Source organism: Trachinotus anak, unplaced genomic scaffold, assembly GCF_046630095.1.
Source record: "Trachinotus anak isolate AG129_WGS33_773 ecotype Australia unplaced genomic scaffold, CSIRO_AGI_Tana_v1 ptg000002l, whole genome shotgun sequence".
NCBI lineage: Eukaryota > Metazoa > Chordata > Actinopteri > Carangiformes > Carangidae > Trachinotus > Trachinotus anak.
The window spans coordinates 15,361,206-15,372,136 of record NW_027273853.1 but is presented as its reverse complement, the minus strand read 5'-3'; positions in this window follow the sequence as shown (position 1 = coordinate 15,372,136).

Below are 10,931 nucleotides of genomic sequence, written 5' to 3'. Positions count from 1 at the left end.
CCACCATGAGTAAGCACTCAAGTCTACTGTATGTAGCATCTATTAGAGGGCAAAATGTGTGAAATACAACAAAAACGCTTTTGTTCCGACAAAAACAGTGCTTTTGTTTTTGCATTGCAATTTCAAGGATGCTCATAATAGCATAAAGCCATCACAGTTAAAACAGCATACAAAAACAAAACACTGAGCCTATCCAGAGAAACCACACTTATCAAAAACAAAGAGCATCCCCAAGGGGTTTTTCACAAAGCAGAATTAGCAAGATTATTATTATCATCCATCAATATGCATGTCTGAATTGTACTCCTAAAGCTAATATTCACATTTTGTGTTACAGATGAAAATCAGGAGCACCATGATATACAGTATTATCAGTAGTGTAACTGTTTATGCAGTTGTACCATTAGCTCACAGCCTAGCACAAATAGGACAAAAAAAAAAAAAGCATATGATCGAAAGAGAGACCATGTTAGAGTGGCTGAGACTGTGCCCTAACAAGACAAATCATTTGCATGCAACTCGTGTTTTTTCTCTTTCTCTTTTTGAGCCAATTTGAATGACACTGACCTTTTCTTTGCAGCAAACCAAGAAAATACAGCCACAGATTGAAGTGATTGCCTGATTGATTACCTTTTGTTGATTGGGTAAGGCTATAAGATCCATAGTTGCTCTTTAGAAAACCAGAATTTTACATTAACTCATGTTAGTTGCCATAGCAAATTAATTAATTTGATGTCAATCTATTAGTTTGTGTTTGCATTTTTGTATCTTTACCACAAATTTTCCTTTGTGTATATTTCACTGAGGAATTCCATTGTTTAAGGCCTGATCTGTTGTCACATGACAATTGTGGATCCCAAGGTGTGACTATATGGGAACAAACAGAGGGATGATGGATTGACTTTAGTGCAGGTTGACTGAAAATAAAAAGCAACAATACAGCTGACAATTTCTCATTTTTAAGTCAATATCACCACAGTGGTCTGGAGAGGATCCAATATACTGTTTCAAATGAAGAATAGATATGATGAATAGAAAGCATGCTCTAAATGTCTAGAAGCAAATGTTTTTGATTTTCGTTTTTAGCATAAACAAAGAAAACTTCATTTCATTTTGCAGAAAATTCAATTACACCTGTGCGATTCCACAGAAACGTTCCATCATGCAGCGCTGAAGCACGGATAAGAGGTAATTGACAACAATTGACTGCTGCAGTAAAGACTATTGAGCACACTCATTATCTGGATGACCTGACCCTCAGTTCGCCCCGACCACACCCCACCAGCGCACACACACACCCCCAGATCAACCACACTGTTACTAGGCAACTGCTGCAACCAAGCCTGTATCCATCCCAATCACACTGCTCTAAAGACTGACACAGATAACGGTATTGGCGTGTGTTGCTTCATTCTCACCATTTATGTCTTTGAATTATTTCATTTGAAGAATAAGTTCCATTAAGGGTATTAAACATCTCAGTCTCACATCTCTATTCCCACTTTAAGTTGGCCTTTGATTTGAGCAACTAGCTACCTGCTGTATTACTGGACTAGAAGTAAGATGTGATGTTATTAGATATAGATATTGTGAGATAGTTTCCACCCAGGCATGCGTTCAGACCAAAAACAGCCTTGAGTACAGATAAGGCGTTGCAGTGGTGGATGTGTTGTTTCAGGTGCCAGTAAGACATGAAATACAACCCTGAAAGTCCGTAAAGTTATAACAGCGAGAATTATTTCATCTTTTGCCAAGGTGATTGTGAGGTTAACAGATGAAGGGGTCTGTGTTTTTTTTCACTCAAGGTGGGTCTGAACAAAGCCGAAGCAGTTGTGTCTGTTACTGCTAAAGAAATGTACTGCTCTTTAAGAGTGGCCAAATCTCCTGCATAACCATCTCCTCCTATGTCTTGCTATTTCTGAAGGTCAGCTGAATTTGAGCGTGGTATTTTTGTTGAAAAGATATTGTATAACGCATTACATTATCACTTATCTGGAGACTGCGCAGGCCTATTTTGACAGAGAGGCAGAGGCAGAGACACACATGACATGAAAGATGTGAGGCAAACGGTCATCAGGGTGCACGCTGGTCAGAGGACAGAAGTGGGCCAATGTGAGTCCTCCAGCAACACTATGATAAACATGAACTGAGAGAACTGCCCAATCCCAATCAATACACCACAAAGGCAGAGACATACTGTACACAGACAAATACACAAACAGAAGCACACAGACACACACACACACACACACACAAAGATAAAGAGATTCTTGTGAAAAGTGACTCAAAGGACAAATAGAAGGCACAGCTGCCTTCAGAACCCAGCTGATCATGTTAGCTCCTGTGTGCAGTTTAAGGGAGCAAAACCAGCTTGGCAAAGATGCTCTGTGCATTTTCTTTTTAATATGCTGCGCTCTAAGACACTGTGATAAGGTTCTTGTGATGTTTGAGCCCTCTTTCTAAAATCGCTTCTCCAAAAATGGATTTTGTGAGATCACATCTCTATGTACCCACACTTGACCTTAAAATGACAGATAAGCATTGGAGAACATGCTATGTGGAACAGTCAGCTTCTGTAAGACGCTCAGAGGAGCTGTTCATTTGCTTCAGGGACACAAAGCGTGGTCGGCCTCTGTCCAAACAGAGACTCACTCAGTGGCTATGTAAGGGTATTTCACGTGCCTGTGAGCTGGTTTGCCTACACCTGAGGTTGCAGTTCACTTACAGTATGCCTACCTCAACAGCTCTCTTTGCTGAACGCAAGTGGTGTTGACCTGGTGTTTGCCTTTTCCCCTTTAACCCCTCTCCAGGCCCTTCACTGTTTTGTTTTTTTTTTTTTCAAACTCAACATAGGACCCACTCAGGTCGAGCTGTGCTGATCCAGTTTTACATTCTCTGTTGATATTAGTGGAAACACAAATGTAAGCAGATAGTATGTTCCAAATTATACAATTAATAATGCTATATGATCCCACAATGTCATAGTCATTTGTCATCTAATGCAAATTAAATAGCACTGACACTCAAAACCTACCATCTGAATGATGCTGAATAAATGATACTGAAGAAATAAAGATGTAGACATTTATCTTCATCTTAGAGATAACATCCACACAGATCTGATCTGCATGACAATGATCAGGTCTAAGCAATGTTTGCTTATCTCTCTTCTATTCCCCCCACCCATTCCCTAAGAAGGATACCGTGAATGACTTTCTCTGAGTAGTATGAACTGAAGTGACAGTCTCATTGGGGGGCTAAAAGACCCTCTCACAAACAAATACTCCATGAAAAAAAATGAAACCAGAACTAATGTTGTAAGAGGAAGTAGAGTAGAGAGCGGATGGGGTGGGTGGAAAGTAACCCAGAGGAAGCTAATTTGGAATGCAGTCAAGTACTCAAGGGCCTGCGTCTTTCTGCAGCCTGGCAGACTAATCGCAACACAAACGCCAACAGACAAGATTTCAGAGAGTGCAGCGAACTTCAGGTGAACTCCATGGCTCTCTCTCTCCAGGGAACGGGCCAGAGAAGAGGGACAAGAACATAGGTAGCTGTGGAGCTGTCTAGTAATACATCAACTTTACCCACACACAGTCAGCAATCAGTGGGACACATGTCTACCCACAGTTAAGGTAAGGCAGTATTAGTTAGTTTATAGCTATTTCATTTCAAATCAAAAAATACATTTAGTTAAAACAAGATGAGACACTTTTGCATCCACTGGTGGGAGATTCACTGGCACACAACAGATGTTGTGGTGTCTTCCCCATAATGATGCCTTGGTTGGAGGACATGAAGCAGACCTGGGAGGTTAGCAGCCAGCAGTGTGAATGTGGCCAAGATGTGAGTTAAGCCAGCAGCACGTTTACCATCAGACACCAGTGAGACTCCACAAGGTCACCAGCACTCAAGATGCATTAGATCAGTAAGGATGAGATTACAGAGAATCTGCCCTTAAGGGGGAGACATACATACACATACACATACACATACACATACACATACACATACACATACACATACACATACACATACACATACATATACCAAAGCAGCATGCAGGAGCGAAGGGGCATTATGAAGACACTCCAACCAGCCCAAGACAGATCAGAGGACATGCTCACACATGCACTTACTTTATTTCCTTATTACTTGTATTTGCTGTATGTCCACAAGGAAACAGCCATTGATGTAAAGAGACACTTAATAGATCATACACGCTTCAACAGACACAAAGACACCGCTGCTGCGCTGCTCTCTAACTATCATCAGAGCAGCAATAAATGCCATCCATGTCTGTGGATGTCTGCCATTATAGTACAGGATAATGAGCAGTATTGGTGATTGACCTGATTTTCCCCATGTCCAAAGCACTGTGCCCCTCGGTACCACCACACATGAACATACATAAAAAGAATTTAAATCTTGTTTACATGTAAAGAGAGCACAGTCAGTGCCACAATGAAGGACTGAGTGGCTGGGTGGAAGTGGAGGCTGATAAAAGAGAGAGCAGAGCGGAGAGGAAAAGAAAGAGGTCAATCCACCACTCCAGTGGAGTACTGCTAAAACTGTCTCTTAGTGCATGTGCTCTGTGTGTGTGTGTGGGGGGGGGGGGGGGGCTGTGCGTTTATGCACATGTCTGTTAGCAGCTACATTTAAAACAGAAAGATGTAATGAGATTAGTTAGACTTTTGGAGAAACTGCAGAGGGAGAGATAAAGGACTTGATTTGATAACATGTGCTGTGACAGACACAAACCACATTTAGAGCAGATTGTGCATTCCAAATGCAAAACAAACACAATATCATTGAAAAATACTGCTCAACACAGTGGAATATATGCAGTGTTTGCAGTGACAAAATAGACCTACTTATCGGATGCGTGTTTGCAGTGCTCCAGCACAAATGCCGAAGTTGTTTTCTGCAGAGCGGTGCACATTTAAGGAGGTCTTCTCACCCCGCTTTCTTCTTAGACACATGCAGCTACCAACTGTCTCCGTCAGCACACACATCACCACACACACACGTCTCCAAGGGTATTCTCACACATTCATGCAAAGGCTCATGCACAATCATGGCATATGCACAGAGACATACACACCACCCACACACACACAGGCAAATACCCCTTGGCACCTGAATTCAGGTTGCTGTAACAGTATGGGCCATTTTTAGCTCTTTAATAATACTTGAATAGTTGTTACCTGAGATAACCCCAGGGAGATGAAAAACAATTCCAGGCTCCCAGAAGCCCTGGAGTTTAATCCTCTCTCGCATCCTAGGGAAATAATGCTTCCTCTAATAATTCCTTTGGTCTTTCAATTCAACATTGATGTCCTTTTGTGTTGGCTGAGGCCATTAGTTCTGACACATGTATAATTGATTATCATATTAACAGCTAAAATCATTCAGCTCATTTTTTCTGTGGCTGTGGGGATAGACAAGGTGCATAATGGCTTTAAGCAGCTGGATCCATAGCTTGTCCCCTTTGCTTTAGTTGGAGATGAAGCCATGTGACCCCAAGACCCACAAGTCGCATATTATATGCAATGGTACATGGGAGGAACACAGTCATCACACAGCACTGCTCTCTTTACTTAAGTCCAGAGGTCACCGACCAATATCATTCAGCAGGGATAAGGGTTCAGTGAGATCCACAGAGAGAGAGAGAGAGAGAGAGAGAGAGAAAGGAGAACAAGAAAAAGTTTTCTCTGTGCCATGAGACAAAAGTGTGTTGCCCTGAGCCATTTCAAAGAGCAGTGCTGGGCCAGCACACTTTGACCTTAACTAAAAGGACCGATTAGTGAGTAGAATACAAAATGTTTCCAGATAGAACACATAGTCATAAAAATGCACATGCAGGGGAGGGAGATGAGGGTCCTGCTCCTTTGTCCCATGATGACCAGTGATATATATATATATATATACATATTTTAAGTATGGTTTAGTTAATTCCATTTTTTTTATTTTTCTTTATTTAAAGGCCTGTTTAATACAATGCAGTTTCAATTTAGTTTAAATACATAACTGAATTTTTCTATACACTAAATGAAAGCCTTTTTTTTTCAATGATCAATGATTTATCTAATAAAAAGATGTCAAGTAAATATGTTAAGTGCATCATCATCAGGTCATAGTTTTATTTTGTCCAATATTTTGGTTTATGACCAAATATCTGCAGAACCTACCTAAGATACTAAACATTGAATCAGAATCAGAATCAGAATCAGAATCAGTTTTATTGCCAAGTATGTTTTCACATACAAGGAATTTTTTCTGGTGATTGGTGCATTGACTGTACATTGCATTAATTTAATAGAAGAATAGTCAGAATGACATGGTTTGGGGGTTCCTCGGTGGCTCACCTGGTAGAGCGCGTACCATTAAGGCAGCGGCCCTGGGCTCGAATCCGACCCGCGGCCCTTTGCTGCATGTCATCCCCTCTCTCTCCCTGACTTTCCTGTCACTCTCTCACTGACCTATCCAATAAAGGCATTAACAGGGCAAAAAAATAACTTTAAAAAAAAAAAAAAAAGAATGACACGGTTTGTAAAATGAGAAATGTTCATCAAATAGCTGCAAAATTTTATATTTCCTCTTACGGCTGTTAAAGAAGCCACAATAAAATTGCACCGATTTAAACTGATTATTTGCCTGTTTGAGTGTATTCAATAATGCCAGTCAATTTGTCCCAAAACATGATGAATATAATTGTTTTCAACATAGTAGAAGGGTTAAAAAAACAAACTATGGTTTACGGAGGAGAGAGGAGGCGGCCTATGACGTTAAAGGGTAGTTGGTGGCATACATAGCCTTATCTGTAGCCTGTGTCCCATGGTTACCATATGCCGAACACCACTGGGAACCTGGGCCAGAGAAAGCAGGGTGACGCACTAGACACACACACACTACAGGACAGCTGGCACCCAATACAAATGCACGCAAACACACCTATACCCACACCAGTGCAATTCCACTGTACCTGAATACAGAACTGACGTTTCGCTCACATGGGGAGTGGTGTTTCTAATTCCATCCTGGGTTAGAGAGAACACAGAAGGCTAATATCTGCAGAATCTCCAACTGGGAGAGGTAACACACCTCTATCCCCATGAGATCATCCTGACAGAGGGAGGTAGATAGAAAGATGGAGACAGAGAGACACATACAGAGAGAGACAGAGAGAGATGCAGATAGACTGAGAGAAAAAAAAAAAGGTCTGAGCCAGAGTCAAAGACAGAGACAGACAGAAGGGAAAATAGGAGGAAGAGAAAGCAGCACATTATCTCTGTGTAGCGTCCTGGGAGGAACAGCCTGTTTGTAGAGTGATACCTATCAGCTCCCTGGCTGTCTCGGGAGATATTACTGCACTGTGGTGTACTTTACCCAGATAAAACATCCCTGCGTCTCTGATAGAAAGACTCAGACAGATAATGGCAAGGTGAAAGGGAAAGAAGCAGAAAGACTGTCAGACAGATTGACAGACAAGTGCAATAGCTCGTCACTTCCTTTTTAAAAATGCATGTTACAGAATAATGGATAAGATTATGCAGAATGTAACATTTGGCAAATCCCTACGTCAAACATTACATTACATGACAGAGCAGGCATTGATGTCCCAGCAGACATCAAAGTGTGTAATATTAAAATAGTTTCAACTTGTGTGTTAAAATTGTATACATAAAATGAAGGATGAAAGCACAGTATTGAACGTGTAAACATATACAGTGAGTTGTGCACATTTATGTTTGCTTATATGTATTTACACAACATTTTGGACCTGTTTTTCACCAGTGTGCAGCAGTCAGGGGGATCATCGTTGAACCCAAAACACATCAAGTTTTCCATATGGAAAGTCATTTTTGATGTGAGAAAGACTTCTGGGCATATGCTTGGAAGTTGCTTGTCACTTTAGAATTTAGTGATCTTCCAGTCGATGCTGTTTAATGTCCCCCAGCCTGTCCCCCACCTCTGATGATTCACCCTGCTGTGTGTATGCTTGCCTGACGGTCTGTCTCTCTCAGCTTGTCGTGCTGCTCCCGGGGCCCCAGATTGAATAACTAATGATTAATATCAACACAGCCACTGACACAGCGACTGATTTACCGTAGCCATTGATCCGGACCTTGAGATGTCACAAAAAAAGGCACAGATTTACCCACAGGCAAGGTTTTGTGAGACTAAATTATCTGAGCTTGACAAGCAAAATTCTGTGTGCATTGGGGAAAATGCTGCACAAGACAGAACTTTTCTTCCCCTATTCTAAGCATTAGACATCAAATCCTTTATTTAACCAGGTGTGTTATGAAAAATAAAGGCTTGGACGTCCTGGACTGTATATGTACTCACACCTGATTGCTGCCCAGTATGAATATAATGTCAATTTATTGGCCAATGAGCAGCTTCATTTGCTGCTGGGGATTAACTGCTTTTCTCCAGGGTGTTTGCAAAGCAGTTGCTGAGCAAAGATAGAGCACTTTACTCATACTTCCCTCTGCCAGATTTTCTAAATACAGAAATATGAGGCAGAGAGTTTTTGGATACAAGGTAGCTTTTCTGAACATCAGGATAATGCCACACTGAGGTAACACATCACTGTTACTAAAAGATCTATCAGAACTGGGACTGGGAGTTGACTTGCAGTAAAATTAAAAATTGGATTTCCAAATGAAAATATGACAGGACTTGGCAAGTCTGGTTCAATCCAGCTACATGATTAGAAAGCAAGCTACAATGTGCACACTCCTGAATATGATGGAAGCATAATGTTTGTGACTACACATCCAATTGTTGAGAGCAAATTATTGCTCACTTTTCATCTCTGCAGATATAACTGACCCTCGCTTGTCCGTCCCCTTTCTTCTCTCTGCCTCTCTCAGCTAATCAAATATTTTCTGCACCGTTGTATAGAGTCGATAATGATTAGAGAGTAGTGAATATTTCCAGCATGTGTCTAGGCATAAACCTTTCAATCAGTCCAAGCTGTCCTACCATGACAATCATATTAAGAAGTAATTTCACAACAGAACACAAAATTATTATATGAGCGAAAAATGTAGAATCAACCTTGTTATTCTTAGATCTAAAATGGAAGTTCACACAAAAGGTATTTCCAGAGTTGACCTATATCACAAAGCTTTATCCCCTGTGCAGTAGCTATTTTAGGAGATCAGGCTCCGCTCATCAGACTAAACTCAGCATTATCAGACTTTTATCAGGCTGCGCTTTGCCAGGAGTTAGGTATCCTTAAGTTTTACCTATTATTTATCACCATCAGCTGTTGTTTGCTGGACCTAGCAGTTCTTAGAGATAGCTGTACTTATGATAACATTGCTGAATGCTATCATGCTAACATGTTGATGCTAAAAGGCTACTACTGCTGAAGTACTGAAACAATAGACCATAGGAGGGGCCATCATCTCCCATATAAATGTCATCCTGTATGTATGGCAAAAAATACTAAGCAACCTTACACAGAAAACAGTTGACATAGTGCTGCTACATGTTGGAAAAGTTGATTGTTCACACATTCAGCAGCAGACACATTCATTGGAAGTCGCGTTTCTGGCCGCCTATAATATAAATATAATCTTATTTCAATAATCACTCTACCTATAGCCCTGTTTCGGCCTCTACCAGTTTCTGGCTTTTCAGCTGCTGAATGCTCCACTGTTATCACCAGTATTTTTATGGTGTCTGATGTTTTGTGCTGGACAGATAAGGTAGAGTGGAGGTGCCTGCTGCATCTTGAAGCAAGGTTAACAAGAGAAGTGAGAAGAAAAGTAGAACAAGATCACGGACTAAGATTTTTCAAAGTAAAAGCTTTCATCTGATTCGTGACAATTGGTTGTGTATTTTCTTCTAGAGCTTGCTTGCATCACACATCATCTCTCACATGAGTAATTCTACAGTGAAACATCAGTCAGGCAGTTAGTCAGTCTCTAGCAGTCCAGCAGTTTATTGAACACTTTATTTGACTTGGACAATTAATTTCATGAGCATTGGGATGTATTGCATATGCTTCCTGAGTTTTTTGAGTTACAATTTCTAACAAGCTGAAACAATATATTTCAAGCTGTGAGAAAATTCCCTATATACCCAATACCTACAATCAAATGAAGTTGATGTTATTGTCGAAGTCAAGTAGTATCTTTATTTTTTGAAGTGTATATGCTTTCTCTTTTTAAACTGAACACACTGTGGTAAACTGAGTGTGAGTGTGAAACGAAGTGCGAGGATAAGATGGTGTGTCAAGTTGCAGGATGAAATGTTGATACGGGAAGGATCGTTTAAAAAGGGTTGCTATTATCTCACACACACACTCCTGTCTGCCTCAACTGCAGTAATCCTACACATGACATGTGGTAATAAACACACACATATACTCTCACACACACACAGCAGAGTCCTAAAAGAGCCCACAGAGAGGAGAGAAAGTGCCTAAAAAGAGGTTAAATGACATTACAAAGACAATCTAATTAAATTATGAAAGATATTCTTAACTAAGTCTGTAACCCAATGATCTGTAATGGGAGTCCTGTGGCTTATAAAAGCATTTCCCTGCAATAATCAGTCTCTCTCATTTTTCCTGTCTCACTTTCAACTACTCTCTCTCTCTCTCTCTCTGTCACTAACTCACACACGTATCACACATACAGAGGGATCAAGACGCCAACAGTCACACTTAGATCTCTGCATGCAGTCATCAGCCAACTACAGCAGCATATGAGAGTGCCCTGCTACTGTGTTTGAATTTCAATGGCCAGCCAGCTAGAGATTAAGTTTGAAATATATCAGGAAATACCACATTTATCCATTACACCAACTCAGTCTGAATCTGTTCTTGCACCCTTACATCTCCGGTACAGGCTGTACATGTCCCCTCTGTAACAAACAGCATTACAGGTTTAAAAGAGGAAAGAAAAATGTGT